Source organism: Parasteatoda tepidariorum, chromosome 9 (assembly GCF_982258835.1).
Source record: "Parasteatoda tepidariorum strain Cologne lab strain chromosome 9, Ptep-v5.0, whole genome shotgun sequence".
In the NCBI taxonomy this organism is placed as follows: domain Eukaryota; kingdom Metazoa; phylum Arthropoda; class Arachnida; order Araneae; family Theridiidae; genus Parasteatoda; species Parasteatoda tepidariorum.
In genome coordinates this window covers 80,986,849-81,011,887 of record NC_141763.1, presented here as the reverse complement: position 1 = coordinate 81,011,887, position 25,039 = coordinate 80,986,849, and the positions used below count along the sequence as shown (strand labels likewise).

Genomic DNA, 25,039 nt, shown 5'->3' with positions numbered 1-25,039 from the left:
CTGAAATATGGCGAGCAAAAGTAAAAAAAATATTATAGTATGTTTAAATAATTAAATATAGCAATGAAAATATAATAATTTTCGTAATTTTATAATAAAAATGAAAATTATTAATTTTAATAGATTTACTAAAGTGTAATCCAAAATTGTATTTTTAACTATTAGAAATAAAGTTCTAAAACTTATTAATTTATGTTCAGCAAGACACTTGGAGAAGCAAAATTTGAAGAATTGAAACTAAATTACTTTATTATACTGAACCATGAGTTTTGTATTATGGATTTTTTCTTTTTTTAATGATATTCAGACAAGTCAATTTCATCGTTTTTCAAATACTTTATGTTTTAAAAACTAATATTTTTTTTTTAATGGCTTGTTACTTGGTTTCTTTTTATCCTAAATATTTCGAATTATTCTAATACCTAACTATCTTTATTATCTTAAACATTTCTATTAAAGTTCTTTTCCCTGTCTGTTCTATTGGTATGGGATATACCAATAATACAGCAAAGTATTGATATTTTGCAATAATAACTAAACTTATTTCTACATAATAAATAATAATTTTAATGATTTTTTTTTCTTCATATTTTTAAAAATTTGCTATTCGGCAGCCGAATTTTCGGTATTCAGCCACATTTTTTTTGGGCGAATGTTCGGTATTCGGCTAAATATTCAATACATCCTTACCCTGTGGCAGAATTTTTTTGGCCTTTCTGCGACAATCTTCTCTAGCACTAATATTTTTCTGCAAGATACTTTTAATAATACCTAATATACATGTTATTAATTAAATTTAAAGTAACAGAAACGTTGTATTTACAAAGAAAAGCCTATTTGGATATAATAAAATTTTATGAATTTTTTTTTTAAATAATGAATATGTAATATTTTTTTATTCTAATATCATGGGCGATATTCTCACATTTTGTACGCGGAAAACACACTAATTATTTCTTTTTTCTCATTTTCTAAATTATCATCACATAGAAAAATAATAATTAAAAATCGTAAAATCAGTGAAAGAAAAGAAAATCGAAATTTTTTATTTTTCCCAAAAGGAAATTAAAAAAAATCACGAGCATTTCTTCCCCTCTGATGAGTGAATAAAGTATCTCTTGAGTATAATTGTGGTGGGAAAAAAATATTTCTAACATTTCTGCAGAAAAGAAATTTTTTACTTCAATATTCTTTATTTTTCATTCTTCTCAAATAAGAATCGAAAAATGAAGAACATTTCTTTCCCCTTCGATGCTTGAAAGAGACATTTTTTAAATATAATTTTAGAGAGAAAAAAATTTCGAAAATTTTTGCAGAAAAGAAAACCAAATTTTTTTACTTTGTAAAGGAAAAATTTTTCTGCAAGAACTCTGTAACGTTCTGCGACAATGTCGCCGTGTCGCCACGATTCTGCCTTTGGGCATCCTTATTTATTATAAGTATTCCCCTTTAACTATGCCCCTTGATTATAAGTGTCTTATTTTTCAGTATTTGTCTGCAATATCCTTTGATCTTTATTAGTTCGTTTTGATTTAAATTATTTAAATTATTAAATTAAAAGTTATGTCCCTTTCTTATAAATAAAGCATTCTTCTGTGTGCCAGAGGGTAATAGAGGTTAAGGCTCCGCAATTTCGTGACCGACGGCTTGTTGTGGAAATGTGGTCAACACTGCGCCCAGGCCGCCTTTACTTCCTAGAACAGGCTGGTACCCATCGATCTGAAGTTAAGTGAGCTTCAAGCCGCCAGTGAGGATCGTACCCAAGTTTTTCACAGTGACATTTCAGCGCCTTAACCATTGAGCTACCGCGGCTCACCGCCTTATAGTAGCTAACTAGGTAAATACTAGTTCGTCGAACGGGGTAAAACGGTAAAGAAGATTAACTTTCATAATAATTTTAGATTTTTAAAAATCGTTCTATGTTAAACATTTCTAAGCAATTAAAAAAATTAAACAATGTTATGAATAAGTTTTTGCAATAACAGGGGTCTGTCCAGACATTTTGTAAAAGGTCCGTTTTTGTAAAATTGTGAAAAAATTGCTCGCAATTTGTGAATATAAAATAAACGCTAAGTCACATTCTTTCAGCCAGGGTCCTGCTTCTGTGAATTTGTGCAAATAGGGTCCTGTTATTGCAAAACACTTTGTCAAGGAGTTTTTAAATTGTATAACAAGACATACCAAGATTATGCTCAACACGGTATAGTAATTAAAAAAATTAAATTTTCAAAAATAAACAGCAATTGCTGCTATTAAATTAGAGATGCAACATACAAATATTTGGTATTTAGCCTATAATGCTGAACGCGGAATATTCATTTCGGACGAATAAAGGAAGACCGTCTTCCTCCCCCCCCCCCTTCTTGGGAAAGATTAACAAAACAATAATGAAGATAAACAAATTTGTGAAGGGTCCGTTTTTAACTTAAAAACGGACCCTTCACAAAATAATTTAAGTTAAAATATTTTGTGAAGGGTCCGTTTTGATGAAAAGATATTTTGTGAAGGGTCCGTTAACGGACCCAAATTTCTTCGAAACAGACCCCTGACTAATAATAATAAAACTACTTTTTGGAGAAAAGAAATCATTCAACAAGTGCTTATGGTAACAAAACAAAAACAAACAAAAAATAAGTACTAGATATAACAATTTGTGTGGGAAATAGTAAAGATAACCGAATAAGATAACTAGGTTTAAAATTTAAGATTCAAAATGTTATGTATGCAACCCAACCTATGTCGATACAATAAAAATGTTGAGATATTTCAATAGAATAATTTTGAAATAATCTGTTTATCTTCGATGTTAGATGACAAATTTTGATAGCTTTGCACCGGAGCACTTTAAAGGCGAAGGGTTCAAATTCATGTTAATCTTAATAGATATCTGCTCGCGATACACAACTGGTAATCTCAAAAACTTCTTATAGTAAATACAAAATTCCTACAGCAATAAAAAAAATGAAACAAAATTAAACAGTAGGAAAGTAAACTAAAAAAAATTTGTTCAACGGGACAAAATTGTGTCAAAACTCCAATCAGAAACGAAATTTTGCAGTCGGGGTTTTATTTTTCAGTGGTTTTTCATAGCCACGGGATTGGGATTTGTAAAACTACGGTGTATATTTAAATTTAGATTGGAACACAGAATCGGCACACCACAAATAACTGATCTCCATACAATAAAATATAGTATTTAAAATCTATTAAGATTGACAATCTGAAATTACAAAAAAAAAATAACCTCGGATAACATTTACCGAAAGAAAAACCAACTAATTTCTAATAAATGGCTTACAAATTTAAAAAAATAATAATTTCTAATAAATGGCTTACAAATTAAAAAAAAAGAAAGAAACAGAAATGTACAAGAAAATGAAAACCCAGAAAAATAACAAAGAAAATGAACTTTTTCTCGCTTAAAAAAAAATTGGAAACATCCGTAATTGGAACTTTTTAAGATCCATAGAAATTACTCAAAACCCGTTGTAATTATTCCCGTATTCATTGAGAGGACAATCATCTTTTAATCTTTCTCAATGTTAATAACAGTTTTAATGATTTCATATTAGTCAAATTCAAATTAAAAAATAAACTATTGCACACTTTTTTTCCCCACCCAGAATCTTCGTTAAAAGCTCTGCTTTTAACATATTAGATATTATGAATAAGACTGTCGAGGGCTCGAAAGAAATAAAAGTTATTTATACGCTACTGAAATATAAAAAAATATTTTAACTCAAATCTTCACTATTTCCGGTCAGCGGTCAGATGTAAACAAACATAAACTTACCTACACGCACGGTGGAGAAACGACAAACTGAAAAACAATTCAACATAATTACGCCTCAAAAGCCTATCTTCCAGAATTTTCGCTCGAAAGAACACTTTTTATCTCGGTCCTAAAACAAAAAAAACTAAAATCGCTTTAAAACGATGCGAAAACGGGAGCAGCGTTTTCGCATTTCTGCTGTACGGCGAAGTGTGTATTCTCTGGAGTTTCAGCGGGAAAAGCAGCCCATTGATTTTCCGGAAAAGTCCGGCCCTAAGAATGTCATCGGAGTTTCCTCTCCTGTTTGTTGCCTCTCCGGGGAGTATAAGCTTTTCCGGATTCGCCGCTTCCACGTTTTCAATAATTCTTCGCCGTCATAGCTCTTCGAAAGCAATTCTACCTCCAAAAGATATTTCAAACCTTCGATCGATTAAGCCAGTCGTATGCATTTTAATGGAAATGTAATCAACTTGGACAAAGAGGTGTAAAACTAGATATGGGACAACGCGGCAATTTTTCACTTTCATCCGTTTGTCATTTAGTTGGAAGTGACTTGATTTCATTTGCTCTGGCGATAATTATTGAAGATACGAGACAGACGCTAACGAAAAAAAAAAAAATAAATAAAGCTTCTACGTATTAGTAATAGATATAAAGAACACAATAATCAATAGCTAACAGTATATAGGCAATGCAATTTGCACGAATTTTGAGTCTTCGATAACCTTAATGATTCATTTACTCCTTCATGTCAGCAATGACATAGAAAAAAACCTTTTGCGAGAAGGGAAAATTTAAACCAAATTATTAATAAAGAGCCATAAAAATTGTGGACATCGTGTATACGTCCAAAATGAACCGATTTCTTTATCGTTAGATATTTCAAAATCTTAAGTGGATGATTGTTTAACGCAGAGGTTCCCAATTTCTCTACGGAACCCTAAATATTCGACCTCCATTCGAAGTCCTACTTAATAAATAAAGAAATTAAGGTAACAGTGAACGCATTAACACACAAAAAGGCTATTTAGTTTTTGAAATATTAATTTAGAGGGACAGAGGTTTTTCATCGTCTAATCATTAATAATCTTAAATTACGTTTTAGTCCATGAGCTTAAGTAAAATTATAAATTTGATTAAAATAAAATAAGCCGAAATAAGATTTACTTTAAAATGAAAACTGAAAAGATCAGATATAAACGTTGAAAATGGTAATTAGGAAAACTTATTTCTTTCTTACAGAATTTAGTTATTTTATTTTGATTTGGAAAACGAGATAGGAAATACTGAATGCAATATCTTATAAAAAATGATCAGTAAGAAATGCTACACCAGAAAAACAACTAGCAGGGAGAGTAACATTCTCAGATTCAGCCGAGCATCATGTGTACGAAGATCCAGCGCATGCGCAAACGAAGCAAAGTGACAGGAGTTATGTCACGTAAACCGGTTGTTGGATAACGTTCTTATTGGGTACGACGTTGCCTACGGCAAACCAACATTTTATGATTTCGTTCTATCTCAAAATGTGTTGGCGGATTTAATCAACACGAGTAATATGAATGAATTCTCAAAGAAATATTTTAATAAATGGCACAGTACTGTTTATAATAAACAGTGCAGAAATTCAACAACATACCATCTATAAATAAAAAGAGATAGAATCTACAGTAGTAGGAGGGGGAAAGGTAGAAATAAACCGATTTCAAGAACCTCTGTTGCTGTACCCCTTAATATTTTTTATTCCTTTATAAGTAAAGACCGTTCCAACCTTTGGGATTATGTCCATGGAACCTAGCCTTCTTCTCCTTTGTCCGCACCTCTCTGGTACAAGGCGGACAGCCTAACCGTTATACACCACGAGTACACATAAGCTGGGAAATCTTATAAGTTTAAAAGTAAATTAATTGCAACTTTAATGGTGCATATTATTCCAGGAGCAGATCAGGCGATTAATCTGTAATCAGGTTTTTCAACCATGCTCTTTAAATTTGTATAAATAGGATTTTTTCAGATGCGTATTTCTTCAGGCCCCCGTGTCTTCGAGGGTCCATTGAGCGTTATGCATAAAGAAAGAAACATCGTTCATACATAAACTGAATTTATTAATTAAAACAAAAACACAATCATCTGATCTGACGGCAGAGAATGAAAAGGTAAAGCTGAAAAAAATGAAAAACCAAATTACAACTACAGCTGTCAACCGAGCGTTGGCAACGGTGTTAAATAAACTTACAGCTTTAAATATAGTTAGGTGAGGCTAGATCTACAGCTCACCATATTTCCTTTGTAACAGGATTAAATGCCTATAGTAGTGAGTTGTGGATAAAATATTAGTCTGTGGGCTAAGACATAAATGCAAAGGAGAACCTCGAGAAGGCTATAAAACCATCGACTTAAATAAAGTAATCCCTTGCTAAAAGTTAGGTTTAAAGTTACCAAGCATTCAATAATAAGTATTCAATAACGTATTCAATAATAATTCGCTAGTCTTCATAGTTCTTCGAAAGCAATTGTACGTACATCCTAAGATCTACATCCATCCGATCAATTAAATCAGCCAGCCGTAAGCATTTTAATGGAAATGTAATCAACACAAAGAACTGTAAAACTAGATACGCGGCAACATTATACTATCTTCCGTTTGCCATTTAGTGAAAGTAACTTGATTTCATTTGCACTGGCGTTAATTATAAAAGATACCAGACAGACAAAACATCCTACAAAAACAAAAAGAATATTTTCTCCCACATGTTATTAATAGATACAATGAACAAACATAATCGATGTGGACAACTAACAGCATTTATGCATAATTAAATTTTCGCTTATTCGTGTTTAATGATTCGTTTACTGCTCCTAGCCAGCATTGACGAAGATTAAATATCCCCAATCATATGAGGTGAGAGTCTTGCAAACGTGACCTTAAACTTGAGAGGTTCTTGGTTTTTCGTCCGCACAATGCAAATCAGATCATTAAAAAGGTCATAAAGATTTCTACTTAACCTTCTGACGCAGATGGTATACCGATGCCTGTTCTATTTTATTTTTTTTTTCTAACGCTAATCATAAGGAAAAGCATTTTGGTATTTTTTTTTAATTTTAAAAAACAGTCTTAATAGTTTTTGGTAACTAATTTTTTTTTTATTTTTATTATCGGAATTATATTTGCATTTAAATATAAAATCAAAAAAAGTAAATACTAGTTTGAAAAAAATCTTTTTTTCTTTTTTACTCATATTCCACAAATTTATCAATAATTGATTTTGTAAATTAAAGAAATTCCAATAATGAAAACTGTTTCTCTTCAATAAATCTAAATAAGAGCAAATGTGAAAAATTATTGATTGGAAGATTTTACTCTTAACGTATAAAGGAACCGATGATTCACGCTGTATTTCATAAAATATAATATTTTTTACTTATTTTGACCTAAATTAATACAAAATAATGAAAAAAAAGTATGTAAACTATGCTTAATAAAAATTCTACGTCTTTAAATCCGAATGTTTTGGTGGACATGGTTTGGTTAAAATTATTAAGTTATGGAAGCGGAAACTAATTATATTTACTTGTTATTTAAGATCAATAATAGAATTAAACATCCAAGCAAACAGCGATAGTTTAATTTTCTAAAAGCTGGTAAAGCTATATCTAGAATAAGTTGCATAAGGAAATAAAGTTTTGCGGTGAGTAACGTAAGCCTGATACTAAACGTAACTTTATTCTGCTAACTTTATTCTTTATAGACACTGCATTCTGGGGCAACATGGAAAAAACTAATCTAATTATTTAAATCTAAACAGATTAAGAAAAATAAGAATATATTCTGCAAGTTATTTTTAAAAAAAATTAATATTGAGAGTAATGGCATTTCAGTAATAATTTGCTATGCTTTGTGCTAATTCCATAATCGAAACTAAAATAAGTATAAATTAAGGAAAATCGGTGGTAATCAACAGCGCCTGGTTTATCATAAGGCCTAAGTGGCCCAAGCATAGGGCCCGCACATTTTTGGGATCTACCTAAATGTTACAAATATATTCTACTTGTGTTTTTATAGTATATTTGAGTATTCTTTTTGTGTCTTAAGAATTGTCTATTAAACTGCTGTTTGTAGAAAATGCAACACCATGAAGGAATCATCAGAATCAAATGAAATTCGCAGCAAATGTCAATTATAGGATATTATGCAAATTAATAAAGTTTCAGAGCCATCGCGCGTGCGTGGCGCGCGCAGCGCCCTCTGAATTGATGCTGAAAGCGTATAAATAAAGTGCTGTAGCGGGACGTTGAAAATAGTCTATGATTATTTGTTAGTGGCAAACGTTTAGTGAGACCTGAGTATGCCTCCACGACGGAAGAATAAGAAATTCAAGCAACTTACGGAGTTTGAACGAGGGAGGATAATCGGCCTTCGAGAAGGAGGATTTTCCTATCGCGCAATAGCAGCTCGTATGCAGCGGAACAGTTCCACAGTGATGCGAGTTTGGAAGCAGTGGACCGACGAGCACCGAACAACTCGAAAAACAGGCACTGGACGACAGAAGGTGACGTCAGAGCGCGATGATCGACACCTGCTCCGCATGGCGGTGAATGATCGCACAGCTTCCTCCAGGCAGCTGGCAGCACATTGGTCTACTGCTACAGGTGTACAATTGTCGGCTTCGTCAATTCGTCGTCGTCTGCTGCGCCGTGGATTGCGTGCAAGGGTGCCATTATACAGGATTCCCCTCACGGCGGATCATCGACGGCTGCGTCGGCAGTGGGCTCTTGAGCACAGAGACTGGCGAGCTGATTGGCACCAAGTTGTCTTTTCAGATGAATCACGCTTCAATTTGTGGACCCATGATGGCCGTGTTCGTGTTAGACGTTATGCCGGTCAACGCTGCCTTCCTGAGTGTATTATTGAACGACATAGTGGTCGAACACCCGGAGTTATGGTCTGGGGTGCGATTTCGTATCATGGACGATCCAATTTGATACGAATTGAGGGTAATCTCAATAGCAACAGATACGACCGTGAAGTGCTACAGCCCGAAGTCGTTCCTTTCCTTCAAGGCATCCCTGGAGCTATCTTTCAGCAGGATAATGCACGCCCACATGTTGCGCGGACTGTTAGAGACTTCTGTTCAGCACAACGCATGCAACTTCTTCCTTGGCCTGCTTATTCGCCGGATATGTCGCCTATTGAGCACGTGTGGGATATGGTTGGTCGGCGTCTCACTCGTGATCCGCGTCCTGCAGTTTCCAAAGACGAACTTTGGTTGCGCATACAAGCGATATGGAATTCTCTTCCTCAAGCAGATATTCAACATCTGTTTGACTCCATGCCACGTCGTATAGCAGCACTTATTGCAGCGCGTGGTGGCTGCACCAAATACTGATTTCGGACGCTTAATTTGTTTCTTTTGTTTTGAAAATTTCATCATTTATTTGTATCAGTACAAGTCGTTTCTGCATTAAATTTCATTTGATTCTGATGATTCTTTCATGGTGTTGCATTTTCTACAAACAGCAGTTTAGAAATAAAAGTTAACAAAAATTGAAATAAGTATAACCTTAAATTTACAAATATATCGTAATTTATTTAAGTTATAAATAACTTATGAACTCTTCATAATTAAACAAGAAGTAAATATGGTTTAAAAAAACAACTATGGGGCTGTTGACAATTCTGTGCCCCTGATTTTCTAGATCAGGCCCCGGAAATCAGTGGCTCTTTTCAATTTGCACTTTTTCTTTCTCCTCTTTCGGTAATAAAGTTTTCTGAAATAATGGTTTGGAATCAATTTGAAAATAAACAGAATGGGTCATTCACAAATTAATAATAATAGTTCGTAATTTTATAATTGGAACTATCACTCGTTGAAATTACCTAAAAAATGGGTGGCTGCTATTTTTTTTTCTGCGAACACAAAGAAATTTCTTTAAAAGTAAAAGAAAAGTGACATTTTGACTGTCACGTCACGAGAAATAACGGCAGAAATCACGTTAAAAATAAAATTTTGAGAAATACTCGTGAAAGAGGGGTTTGCATGTCAATGGAAGCTTTTTAAAATGGAGAATGGCAGCAACGTCTCTCCCGCTCATTTTAAAATTTAGTACAGTAAGTTCCAGCATTTACATTTAGATGACAAAAGCGTTAGAACAATCGAACATCTGGTTACGCCAAAAAGTCCATTTTCTTATTCCGTCTTTCAACTTCGCTTCACTCAAATTCGGTTTTAAATTCAACCATTTGTAATCGACCGAAGTTTTCTAAAGTTTGAAAAATTTTGCCAACCCTTTAGTTGCGGAAGTACAATAATGGTGAAAAGCACGAAAGTTTCCCATTGCATCTTTAATGACTAACAATAATTAAGGCAGATATACTCAAATAATGACGCACGAAAAAAAAAATTTCATACCTATTTAATAACGATAAACTGTCACAAGAGCCGTGGTGGCTCACGGGATAAAGCTTTCGCCCTCCAAACAGGTGAACCGGGTTCGAATCCCAGTAATGGCCATTCGATACGAAATCCGCACCCGGCTCGCACCCACCACAGTGATAGACGGATCATGGGTTGGCAATCCTTCGCTGTCAAGCTAACCGTGAGAGGTTTTCGCGATTTTTTTTTTCTCTATGTAACGCAATTACGGGTTGGTTCTATCAAAAATTCCTCCCCGAAGGCAAATTTCTCCCAGTCCAGGAGTTCCCCTGTCTTCTGGGTTGGGATAAAAATTACAAGGCTAAGGAGTTGAATATTAGTAATAAGAAACATGTCCAGACATTTTGTGAAAGGTCCGCTTTTGTAAAATTGTGAAAAAATTACTCGTAATTTGTGAAGATAGAATAAACGTTAAGTCACATTCTTTCAACCAGGGTCCTGCTTTTGTTAATTTGTGCAAATAGGGTCCTGTTATTGCAAAGAAAAAAAACTTTTTCAAGGAGTTTTTAAATTGTAAAGACATACAAGATTATGCTCAACAATGTAAAATTATAATTTAAAAAATTAAATTTTAAAAAATGAACAGCAATTGCAGCTACTAAATTAGCGATGCAACATACAAATATTTGGTATTTAGATATTTGGTTTTGATGAAAAGATATTTTGTGAAGGGTCCGTTGACAGACCCAAATTTCTTCTAAACAGACCCCTGAATATTCTCATGAAAATTAACAATAAATAAAAGTACAACTAAAATAATAGTCCGAAATTTAGCCAACAAAAGAAGTCCAAGTCCCCTAGCCATAATTACCAGGGATGACAGTTTTGACCGCTTCACTGATCATCCCGAGTTAACTAGGTTATGTATATATTGCAAATATTTATTATCCAGAGAAAACTCGGATGTAGCAAAATTTGTCAGTACGTTTTGTTTTCACGTTTTTACCCAGCCTGAAGCAAATAAAAAATATTTTAAAAAAATGGCGTATTACTTTACTGGCGTTTGGAAAGTATCACTTTGCAGGGTTGCCACAGAAAAAAATGAACAAAATTCTTGCTTTTAGTAGCCTAAAACATGAAAATAGTAGCCAAAAACTTGGAAAATAGTTGCCTAAATACGAACAAAAATTCATCAAAAATATAACTAAAATTTTGTTAATGACTTAATTGTCATTTATCATTCAGTCAAGTTGGTGGCAAATATGATAATTTTTATAGAAGTGTTAATGTTTATTTATATGTATGAAAAGTGATTACTCAAATTCGAAATTCATGCATTGTAATATCGTATTCAAAATTGTTTTTTTTTTTTTAAATCATGCAGAATTTCGCAGCAACAATCTTTGAAAAGGCGATCGAGAAATGAAATAGACTTACAATGGAATCTGTGCAGATTAAACGAATTAAAAAGAGAACACTCAAATTTGCAAATCAAAATTTTCCAAATGTTTAAAAGAAGAAAAAAAGTTCAGTGTGTTCAGAAACTATCTTGTGGGGTGCAGATTTTCCACCCAATTTATGCTTTAAAGAAGAAGAAAAAAGAGCATCGCTAGGAGCACAGAAAAGTCTCCCAATAGTCTCCTTTTCCTGAAAATAGTTGCTTTTTCAGCCTTTTCTGGCAAAAAAAAGTTGCCATAGTCGCCTTATGCCAAATATAATTGCATTTTAGTCACCTGTGCATTTTAGTCATTTTGTTGTCGCTTGTTTTAAAAACTATCATACAAAGACTAATATTTACCTCTTTTCATTTACCCAAGATAACTAGGGATCTGATGGTAAATTAAATGTTTTTTTTACACATGAAAAAAAAAATCAAAATTTCAACTTAAAATTTTAGAATGTTTTGTTTTAATTCCTTGTATTTATCAATGAAATTAAAAAAAAAAAAAATTTCTAGTTTTTTTTCTTTTTGTTATAAAAAATTAGTAAGAGAAGCGATTTAACTAAAAAAAAATTCTTGTCTTTAATAAGAAATGGACTATCCGCTAATAATTTGATAGTCATCGGATCGATGAAAAAAATGGCGATAACGATGGCCAAATGAAAGAATTCTAGAAGAAATATCTGTCTTTTAAAAACAACATACTTACGTATGTACAATATTTTTTTAAATTTACTGCAACTAATTTTGATACAAATACGGAACAAATAGCTACAAATAATATTTGCTGCTCTTCAATTTCATATTGGCATCATTCCAAATATCAGTTTCACAAATCAAGATAACTTTAAAAAAACAACCGCCGTATCTGACGTCAATTTTCAACGAAATAAACAAGATGAATAATTAGTGACTAATTTAATTAACACTGAGAATAAATACGTAAACAACTGAACATACTAACTAATCATCGTGCTTCAGATTAAAAACAAGGTTCTCTTAATTAACGATGTCTGGAGTACCCTGATAAGTAAGCATAAAAAGTTGTTTACAAAAATAAACGCATCAAAATTATTTATTGAGAAATAAAATTCCAATTAATTTAATTGGGACCGAAATAGAAACAAGGAGAATTAAGGGAATAAAATAAGAACATTACACCTAAATCTTATTCGTGAAAAACGCGTCTACGGATGTGAATAATCAGCAATAGATAACAATTATAAGTATAACACAAAACAACGGATTCATTTAATTTTATCCAACTTATCAAAAATTTCACTTTGAACGAAGTAAAAACTCATCGAACTCATCAAAAGTTGCACTTTGAATAATTAAACAATAACATTGTGATAATTTATGTTCAGGGGTCTGTCCACACATTTTGTGAAAGGTCCGTTTTTGTAAAATTGTGAAAAAATTACTCGTAATGATGTTACTCGTGATGAGCAGTATATGCTAAATACTAAATATTTGTATGTTGCATCTCTAATTTAGTAGCAGCAATTGTTGAGTAGAATCTTGTACTTGCAATTCAAAAATTTCTTGAAAAGATTTCTAGAAATTTTTGCAATCTTGTATCTCTTTACAATTTAAAAACTTCTTGAAAACTTATTTTTGCAATAAGAGGACCCTATTTGCACAAATTCACAAATGCAGGACACTGGTTGGAAGAATGCAACTTAACGCTTATTTTATATTCACAAATTATGAATAGTTTTTTCACGATTTTACAGAAACAGGACCTTTCGCAAAATGTCTGGACAGACCCCTGATATTGAGTTGAAACTCTAAATTCAAAAATCGGTGTTTCGCCATAATTTCACAACCAACAACCTCGACATCTGCAGTAAAAGAAAAATCAATAGCAATAACACTGCCAATAACCTAACCCGAAATAATTCCAACACAATGCGCAAATTACTCATTATAATCGATAAACGATTAAAAGTTCCATTAGAACTGTATAAAGTGCCCAACTAAAAACTCCGAAGGAACAGACTCAGCAATAAAACTGCACCGCAAAAGAAAATTAACAGCCGTTATTCCCGCACTAAACTGCTGTTGCACTGTTGAAGCATAAAATTTCGAAGTATACAAACTGAGATAAAAATTCAGTCTCCAAGGGGAGGTTAATCAACATTTTCATCATAAATTTAAGAGCTCAATGAGTTAGTACTCTGTAACGAAGTTTCGTGTGCCTGGCTCGGAAAGAGGGTAAATTACGCACGATTCATTAGCGGCAGAACCAGACCATATAATTAGGCAGCTGTGGCCCGTATTATTGAAAAATATAACGTCCACCCCGGTGCAACACAGCCAGATGATGACCAATTAATCAGAAAATATGGCGTTTGCAGAAATAATAACCTAGACGAGAAGGTATAAAATATTCAAGCGATTGCGGAGAGGAAAAAGTTCGATTTATTAAATGGTTGTACTTGGGTATGCAAATTCAGGAGAGTATATAAGATAATTGCATTATATAATAAAATATTAGAGTATATCAACATAAATATAAGTACATGGGTGCCACTCAAAAAATATTTCAAGACTGAAGTTATTTTTTTGATCAATTAACACAATCATTTACTAGAATTTTATAGCTCACAGACTCCAAAATGTACCTTTCTTTCTCATATATTAAATCAATCATCAATTTCTTTTTCTTCGTTTAATTCATTTATTTTTTACAGCAAACAAGATTAAAATAACAGTTAACCTTGTACATCTTTTTCACACCAACCACTGAAAAATAAACAACTCATTTTCTTCAAGCAAGCAGGCGTTGAAGTTCAATCACATTTTTTCATTAATGAGCTATATCATTACTTGAGAATTGCACAATAATTATGAAAATTAACAACATTTTTTCATTAATGAGCTATATCATTACTTGAGAATTGCACAATAATTATGAAAATTAACAATGTTTACTTTAAAAAGTAATTTTTTTTGTTACATATTTATTTAGATCTAAGAGAAACAATAATTCACCCTTGAAATTTGTTTAATTTAGAAAATCAATTATTGATAAATTTTTTAATATGAATCAAACTATTATTTTTTGTGTGGATCTCATATTTTAATACAAATATAATTCCGACAATCTGACAGGTTTTATTAGTAACTATTGGACAGTATTTTCTTTAAAAAAAAAAAAAAAAAAGAATACAAAATAAAGGATACACGAGGCCTGTCTAAAAAGCATCCGACCTTAATTTTTCTTGCGCAAAGTAGTGATTCTAAGGCGGCGCCGCACTGCGCGGTGGAAGGAGGAACCTTAATGCACATGCTTGAATTTTTTCACCGCGTTCGCTTGTGCAAATCGCTGGCTGGTGGTCGCCAAGTAAGATGCTATTCGTAGTTTTCGTCGGATTTAGTTTTCTCGGAAGATGACTGAACGAATTGAGCAAAGATACAGCATCAAATTCTGTCAAAAGCTTGGTGATTCTCAAAGCCAAACAATTCGTAAGATTCAGCAGGCGTTTGGAGAAGAAGCGATGGGTTTAACACAAATTAAGGAGTAGTTCAACCGATTCAAAGATGGCTGCACATCAGCGGAGGGTGAGCAGCGTTGTGGCAGGCCCCAAACTGCTCTGAGTGCAGCTAATGTTGAGAGGTAGCGAAATTTGGTGATGGCAGATCGTCGTTTGACAGTGCGGGAGATTGCAGAGGAGGTTGGAATGAGTCAAGATTCTGCACATGCAATTTTGCGTGAAGATTTGAACATGAACCGAGTGGCTGCGAAATTCGTAATCAAGTTGTCGCCGGAACATAAATACCTCCCTTTTGACGTTGCACAGGACCTTCTGGACGCCTCCAACACTAATCCTGCGTTTCTGAACACCGTGATAACTGGAGATGAGTCATGGGTGTACGGGTATGACCCAGAAACAAAAAGACAGTCGTCGCAATGGAAGCATCCCGATTCTAAAAGACCGAAGAAAGCGTGGCAGGTGCGAAGCAATATCAAGGTGATGCTGACTGTTTTCTTTGATGTCCGTGGAATTGTGCATCACGAATACGCACCGGAAGGACAAACAGTGACAAAGGAGTACTATCAAGATGTTCTTCGGCGACTCCGTGACGCAGTTCGGCTCAAAAGACCAGACATGTGGACGGCGAACAACTGGCACTTGCATCATGACAACGCCCCTGCACATTCATCCCAATCGATCCACACTTTCTTAGCCAAACATAAAATTACAACCGTTCGCCAACCTCCCTACTATCCAGACCTGGCTCCTTGCGATTTCTGGTTGTTTCCAAAATTGAAGACTCCACTGAAAGGATCCCGTTTTGAGAGTAGAGAAGAGATAATGCGGAGAGCGACGACGGAGCTGAACACCATTCCATAAGAACACTTCCAGAGGTGTTTCCTGCTGTGGAAAATTCGGTGGTCTAAGTGTGTGCAAGCACAAGGGGCCTACTTTAAAGTGGATTAGAGTGCCCACTCCGTGAGGTATTCGAAATATTTTTTCCGGCCAAAGGTCGGATACTTTTTAGACAGGCCTCGTATATACATATATAAATAAATATCGCACACATTAACGTTATTGAACCATTTCATAACAGTTCGAAGAATTTAAGAAGAATTTAACACAAAAGCAGGCATGCGTCATATCACGTTAATTTGTTAACACAAAATAAGTAATCATAGCTTCCGCCTATTAATTATAAACAAAAATATAATACGAAGTCTTAAAAGAATCCTTACACTAAATCAAAGCTTTTCAGCCGCAATATTTCAAAGGCTCGCTTTTCCTCGGACAGTTGTATCCAAATCAATAAACACCTCAAACTAGTATAAGTTAATTGTTATTTTGCGGATCGATGAGAACTTTCCACATGACACGCAAAAAAAGCAATATACATACCGCCCGAACAACAATCGCATGGCTGTTAGCAACATGACTCAATCAAAATAAACATTTCGAACCACGCACACTTAACCTGATTATTAAGATGACACAAACAATAGCGAATGGATTGAACTAACAAAATGAATAATACAAAGTAATATTTTAAAGAAAAACTGATCTCCTCCATTCCTTTCCTATTAGTTTATAGTGATGTTTACCACATAATTTAACAATAATAAAGCTGAAGTTTAACTAAGAATGTTTGTAACTAAAATTGACAAAATTATTAATTATAGATATCACATAGTAATAACTGCTCCATGGTTATATCTTTTTTTTCCTTAGAATTTTTCAAAGCATTTATAAGTATAATTCATTAGGTTTTTCTTGTTTACGCTACTTTTCAAATAAAATTGAGACCATCTTTAATTTTATTCAACATTGCATATGAATACCATATTAAAATAAAATAATGCAAAATGTAAGATAAAACAGTGAATATTTAAAAATTTGTCTTACTTTGCATGAGAATTTGTTTAGAGCTTATTCCAAAAACTTTTTTTTTTAACCGATTATTTTTTCAAATTATATTCAATATTCAATTACTTTAAAAATTTGTCTCCAAAATAATTTATATTAGATAATTATATAATATTTAAACTGCTAAAAATATAAGAACTTAGTGAAATATTCTGAATGCATGCTAGATTTTGGTACACAAATATGAAATCAAAGCCGAATACCTAAATATATGGCCACCATGATGGCTGAATATTCAGTTTTCGGCAAATTCAATATTCCTTGCATCTCTAATAAAGAATAGTTGAGAGTTGGTAGAAAATTCTATCATTAGTTCAACCAAAGCAGTAAATCTATCATGTAAAGCAAGTAACAGAATACAGCAGACTAATGCAAAAATCAGAACAAAAGAAATTGTATAAATAAAGAATAAAACTCAAACAAGGTAATGCAACAGACATGCAATAACCCACAAATCAGATTAAATGTGCTATTTCTCTTGAATTTTCGTTTTATGAATTACATTATGTGAACGTAATGTTAAGCAATAATGATAAACAATTCAGCAAAACAGAATATTTAGGATTGCAAAAGAGTAATATATTTGAAACATCAAAAAGTAAAAATGAATAGACAATTTTCACAGTTACCTATATTCAAATCAAATAAACAAGTATTATTTCCAAGAACAATATGAAAACTAAAGAATTAAACTAAGTATTTTTAACATTCTAGTACCCACAGAAATATACAGATTAGTAAATATACTATACTTCTCAAGAAAATAATATTTCCTCGTACATAAAGACTAAATAATCACTCAAGAAAGTATACGCATATGTTTTCTCGGGGGGAAAAACAGAGAAGTAAGTGTCTTGGTGCAGAACCACTGGAATAAGGGGTAATTGTATTCCGGATGTACTCCGGAATTCCGGGTTTTCGAATCATTCTTCCGGATCTAAAAACTAAAAGCAGTGATTTTCCCGCGAATATTCGCAGAATTTAGCATAAATCAAGACCATGATCTTTCAAATTCACGAGTTTTTAATGAGCGGAAGACCGAGCATTAAAAACATAAATCTTAAAAATGTTGCTAAATCCCGTTAACGAGACGTTTATATACATGTTATTCTTCCACCAATTTGATTCATCTTTTTTCGGTTTGGCGAATTTTTCGATTGCGCCTGAATCTGCTAATAGCGCGATTCTTATTCACGAGATTTTAATATCAAACATCGATTTCCGTATTTACCTGATTTAAAAGTCACGCGTTGCGATTACCATTCACGCGATCTAAAAATTATGCATCGTGATTCCTATTTATGTGATTCAAAAATTCAATATAGCTAATTGTATTTTTGAGGTTTTAAAATCCAATTTTTCGGTTGCGCCAGAATCTGCAAATAGGGCTATTCACATTCACTCGATTTTAAAATTCAATATCGCGATTCTTGTTATAAGCTTTCTCTTGAATTAGTTACTATAAAAGCGTGATATTTTTCATTAGTGGGTAATTTAATTATAAATGCTAGTTCAAAAAATTGTGTTAAATATGAAACATGATTTGGTATATAATTTGATATCGATTTTTCGCACATAGAACTTTCAGGGATTTTCACTTTGTGTTACAATCCCACCTGTGGAGGGATAAAAAAAATATGAAGTGGGGGAATATATAATTTTCAAATAATATTGCAAAAGTCAATTAAACGGGACTAATGGTAATTAGAGTGAAATAGAAATACAGCAAAAAAACTAGGGTGCACTACAGTTTATTGATTAAATGAAATGAAACTGAACAAAGAAATTACTATTCTTGTAGTAAAATTATTCAGCATCCATTTTATTTGATTGATGTCATTATTTGGTTGACAGCAAAAACAACTACAAGCACTAAGTTAAACATTTGACTTGCCTGCTGGCTCAAGTAAAATATGATGTTTGAATGTGTTCGTCGGTGCCGGGTACAAAATTCATATCGACCAGCCATTGCTGGGATTTAAGCCCGGTTATCTTATTGGAAGACAAACGATATATCCCCTGAGCCACCATGACTCTAACATCTATTAATTTAAATAAAATAGGCTTTGTGCTGCAAAGCAAAAGGTAACGGAGAAAATGTTAACAGAAATTTGTTTAGGAAAACCACAGAAAATCGTACTACTGATGTAATATGTACTACTGATGGTGATATGTACTACTGGTAATTGGTGCAGTTTAGACAAGTACAGTAGGTTTTCTACAGTTTCAGGAACTATTTTTCAAGTGGTAGCAAAGATAGTGCATTAATATTGTAATGAATTAATTCCACCACTACTTATAAATATTCTAACAGTAAAGGTCAGATAGAGAAATGGTTATGTTTCAAAATCCTTATCAAAATAAGAATTCTATTTCTTATTTTAATATTCAGATTTAGCTGGCAGTCACTGACACATGTAGGTATTTTGCCCAAAACTCAAATGTTGAGGGTTACATAATAAGTACCAAATATAATAATATAGACATAAAATAATATATTGATATATTTGGGGATTATTAAAACTGCACCCTAACTAAGCAGCTTTAATCTGGTACTTTGGAAAAAAGTGTTTTTTATGGCCCCTCGAAAAAGATGTGCACCGTAGAAAATTACTTGATAGTGGTAAAATTTGACTATCATGAGTTGAGCAATAGCATCATACCCAAGTGATGCTATATACATGTTATTTTTATTCTAATGGGATGAACTACAAAAAACTAGTTTTGCTGACTTCAATAGCCACCAAAAAAGTGGTACAAGTAATATTAAATAATAAAAAAAAGGTATAGTAATCAAAAACTATCTAACCAGGTAAGCGATATATTTAGAACAAAAGAAAAAGTTGCATCCGAAGAATTATATTACCAATTTATTAGAAGGCGGGACTAATAATAATCACTTTATGTTATTTTCTCTGATTCATTAATTCCTCTAAAAATGTCACTTACCTGGTTCTTTAATTGTGTGTCGGTATATGCCGTTCAGTTTTGAGCATGATTTTATAGTGTTTCTCAGTACTGATTTTTTGATTCTCTATTTTTTTTTATTCACCCCATGGTATTTATCTAATATCTTATAAGAAAACGCAACGTGACGGATCCTCATCATGTGAGATATTTTATATTGAATGGTTTACAGTACACAGAAACGTGACCCAACTATAACATAAAAAATACTGAAATGGCATAGCAATGCCAATATGTCAACATTCAATTTAAAAATTTGCACATAATACTGAAAACACCTATCAAAAACTACTGAATACAGTAAAAATACTGAAAATCATGCATCTGCGGTCCAGTAAAATATATATATACACATAAATCATAAAATGAAGCCAAATGTCATGTCAGAAAAATTTGGGTTTGTTAATTGACTGCTCAGAACATTTTCAAAATGAACCATAAATGGACATAATTTCATATACCACAAAACTTAAATAAAATACTTTTTTTTTTCGGCTATTCCCCTATATCAACAGGACCTTATTTTAACGTTGCAGAAAGAACCAGTGTATTTGTTGATTTTGAACTTTTTACAAAAAATCACCAGCGAGTTTTGTTATTTTTTAAAACAAAAATCAGAAGTAACCTTCAGGAAAATCGCAGTGATCCCTACTCCCTATTTTAATAGGGACACATATTTCTAAATCAAGACAGTAGTTATTGTATAGTCAACAGTATTTATTATGAATTTTCAGGTATTAAAAAAAATTGCCATTTCGAATATTAAAAAAGAAAAAACTAATGAAATTAATTTTTTTATCTGTTTATACATTCATGCATTTATATGAATCGTGTATTAGCCAGTTTTTAATGCAGTAATATAGTTGAAAATCTAATGGCAATTAATTTTGAATAATATTTCAATCATAATTATAAAATTTATCAAAATTTTTAACTTAGGTATTTAAAAGTATCTTTAAAAATATCCCATTGAAATCAAATAAAGCATAACTTATTTTAAAAAAATATAATATATAACAATTATTTAAAAAATATATAATGACTACATAAGTATAATAATTATGATTTTTTGGTCTAGATCAGTTTATGCTGAGAAATATTTTGAGTTTAGTATGCTTATCATATTGAAAACATTTGAACACAAAACATTTGTTGATTAAAAGTAACTTATCTGGTAGCATCATGAGAAATAATTAAATTCGAATACTGGGTGCGTAGCTAGATTTTTCAACAAAAAATAAGCACTTTTTAAGCACTCAAAAAATATCTTTAATCACTTTTCAAAAAAAAAAAAATCATAATTAGGCTATGTGAAGTAATAAAAATTATTTTTTTTCTATTGTTTAAAGTTCTTAATTTTTAAACATAAAATCAATAAAATTCAAAACCATTTTCAAAAACTTAACGTAATCATGATAAAATAACCAGTTTCTGATAAATATTACAGAGAAAATTGTGAAAATCAATGCATTTTTTTACAATTACAATTGACACGGCAAATAAATAATCTCTTTTTTAAAGATAGAAAATTTTACAAACCTCGAATAAAAAAGCACCTTTAAGGGATTTTAAAAAACATAAATCAAAAATAAGCATCTTTAAGCACTTTTTAAAAAAGCTACGCACCCTGGAATTATGAAATTAGAATAATTAGAATTAAATCTAACTTAATTTGAATTAAATCCAACTTAATTATTAAAATCTAAATATTCAATGCCATTTGAGCAGTAGCCTTTTTTTTTCCAAATTTCGTGAGGGCAAAATTACTATTAAAAAAAAATAATTTCTAACTGTTCTATAGAAATGATACAGTTCCCAGTTATGTGTAATATCTTATGCAAATGCCGTTTGCAAAAAAACCTTTTCAAAAGAAGTGTCTTTTTTAAACACCCCAGGAATAAAAAGAATTTTACACTTTTTCCTACCAATAAGGGGATATTTCTGTATCCAGATCTGACGCGCCAACTACAATCGCCAAGGTGCCAAATAGATTTTAAACTTGCAAATTTTTTTAAAAAAACATGTAGATGCTCAGGTGTCTGTCCAGATCAAATTTACTACCATTTAGTGGTACCTTCAAATTTTGGAAAAACAGTAGCTTCACAAAATACTTTTTAAAATTTTATTTCTGTATCCCGTAAGAAACGATAAATACACATTTTTACCAGTTTTTTGTGATTTTTTAATATTATTTTTAATTTTCACGAATTATGTTTAAATTTTCACAAAATAGGTACCTCTCAGAAAAACCTAGACAGACCCCTGAGGTTTGCTCGTGGGTGACTACGTTATACATTTCAAGTTGGTCCCTTTCTGTGACATTTTTTTTATATTTTTGATCGAGCTGCTGCTCGGAAGCTTCCAAGACTTAGTGATCATTCTGCCACAGGTCACACTACGGAAATTTCCCCACCAATGCAAGCGTGGTTTAAAATAACATTTACATGTTTTAAAACCACACATTGCAATTCCAATTTACAAAATGAAAGATCGCACATCAATGATAATAATTTTATACCAATAATTTTATTTTTACAAACACCAAAACAAGGACAACTTATTAAGTTTATTTTCAAATTATACATAAACGATAAATGCCTACATAATGAAACACGGCACTAATTATAATAATATAAAACACGTATATAAAATTTCCATCGAGAACTGGGTGTAAATTGTGATACAGAAACTGACAAAAAATAGTTCAGCTCTAAGCATTATTTATGCTGCGATTTAAGTCGCAATATTTAGCACTTTCTACTTCTCGGCATTAGTCATATTCTGAAGCAAATGCTTTTTCATTTCTCTGATATACATTGCCCAAATAATATCTGCAAACTATATTGAATTGTGATTTTTTTTTGGGGGGGGGGGATATTTCAGTATCGTGATCAGTTTCGCCAACTACAATCGCCAAGATGCCAAATAGATTTTAAACTTGCAAAAAATTTTAAAAATAACATGTAGGTGTTAGCTCCGGGGATGGCTACGAGTTATACCTTTCGAATTGGTCCCTTTCTGTGATGTCTTTTTTAGTTTCTCACAGGGCCACTGCCCGGAGTTTCCAAGGCTTGGCAATTATTCTACCGCAGATCATGATACGGAAATCTCCCCATTAATTTAAGAAAATAAAAATCTATATTAATGTGTAAAAGCATTTTTTTGCCTCTACTGTGATGCCTCAAAAAAATCAAATAAACAATAAAGATTCCTTATTAAGGTTTAAAAAAAATTTTGGAAATCAGTATAGAATCTATCCACAAATTTTAACAACAAACGCAATTCAAATGGAAAAATAACTAAAATAAAATCGTGATACACCAGACAAGATAAAAATACTAAGATAATTTTAATCAAACATAATGGTATGCAAGATTTCTCAAGTCAATGGCACTTCAATATATGCATAGGTATGCTTTAGAATGTTGTCCTGAGATCATAAAGTACTTCTAGCAATGTTTTACAGCCGAACTAAACTAAATATAACGTTTACTTTTGAATCTAGAAACACTGATAATATTTAAGCATTATTTAAAAGAATCATATGATTATAGAATAATCAACAATCTATTCATACATACTTTAATCATATACTGATAGATTTTAATACAGCAGGCAAATTATAAAGTAAACGAACGGTATTGCATATTGTTATTGTCCAAAACAAAGCAATATTCTTTTTTAGAGAAAAACGTTTTATAAACCAAGTTAATCCTACAAGGCATTTTTAATTAAAATTAACAAGTCTTAATAAAAACTATTGGTAAAAATCTCATATCATAAACTATATATTTTCAAAACCTACGATAATCATTACTTTGTTTACATAGCGAGCATTTAGGCTTAGCTTTAGCTTGTAAACATTGGCCAAATGTCAAATAATATGCGATCTAATACAATATTTACGACATTTAAAGTAAGAAAACATTACTATTGATAATAATTTTACTTAAGAATCACAATAAAGAATGATTCCAAATATTATTTATCGTAAATAAGGATCTCGGTACTTAGATACTTGGCGATGTTGGCGACTAATCTCTTTTCTAAAAAAATTTATAAATTGAGAACCACTGAAATATGATTATTTCTCGAATACAAATACACAAAAAAACAGATAAGAAGACTTAAAATGTCTCATTTTAACTCAATGGACAGAAATAAAGGAAAAATTTATAAGAATTCTATTAGAAAAAACAGGAAATTCAAAAGCCGGCATTTGTATTGTAGGAAGTAAGCAAATTAGAAGAATTAACACCCTAGTATGGTTTATTGCCTGAAAACCATAATAAAATGCTATTTATTGAATTTTAATATAATCATAATAAAAAAAGAGGGCGGAGATGACTCACCAAAATAATTCTATGCGTGTAATGCACGTGGAAAAATGCCAAGGAATGCAACTTGGCTTCAAGGACAATCGCCAAGGCCAGTATGAAGTTGCTTTATTTGTTTCTTCTAAGAAACCGATATATTAACTACTTTTTTCACACTTTCACATAATCGAAATTCCAGGAACAATAACGATTCTAGTGTATGTTTATTTTGTATCCAACGAATCGTATTAAATCCCTATCGATTCCGCACTTCTTACACAAACACTATCACTCACGTCAGCCGCACATCCAAACAACCACATAACTTCGATTTGAGTGAAACTGCTGGCTGGATTTTGTAAGTCGTGTTTGATGCTTTCTTGGCTGAAAATAGGGTTGCTGTAAGGGCGAGCATTTCATGTTAGTTTTCTGAAGTAAAACGCCAAGTTTTGCCAAATAAAAATTAGACAGCTAAGGATTATTTTGTAAGCTTTCTTGGAGAAAGAGATAAAATAACTTGATAAAAACGATACTGTTGCTTATCAAGTAAAATGTCGTGTCGCAACTTTTTTATTGATTTAGTAACATTTCTAATTGCAATATCAACTCACTCGAATTTTACATTAGTTTTAGGTAACAAGATGAGAGTAAAAAATTATTTGTAAGCGGAGAAAAACAACTTTATTTGCGAAATCACTAAAAAGAAGAAAAATCAATGAATTAATCATCATAATTAGTGGCTCAGCATGAGGGTGAGTCAGAGG

The 25,039-nt window shown here is 32.1% G+C and overlaps 1 protein-coding gene across 2 annotated transcripts in view; it reads right to left on the bottom strand.

The window, feature by feature from the left end:
• The window catches only part of sfl (N-deacetylase and N-sulfotransferase sfl), a 97,185-nt gene extending 72,507 nt beyond the window's left edge, over positions 1-24,678 (bottom strand). Inside the window, exon 1 of one of the 2 annotated variants that reach the window (XM_016048387.5) lies at positions 24,312-24,678. The gene's annotated coding sequence lies outside the window, so the exon portion shown is untranslated. The remainder of the gene's footprint in view (positions 1-24,311) is intronic. The other variant, XM_016048388.5, reaches the window with a different exon arrangement.
• Positions 24,679-25,039: the final 361 nt, after the last annotated feature.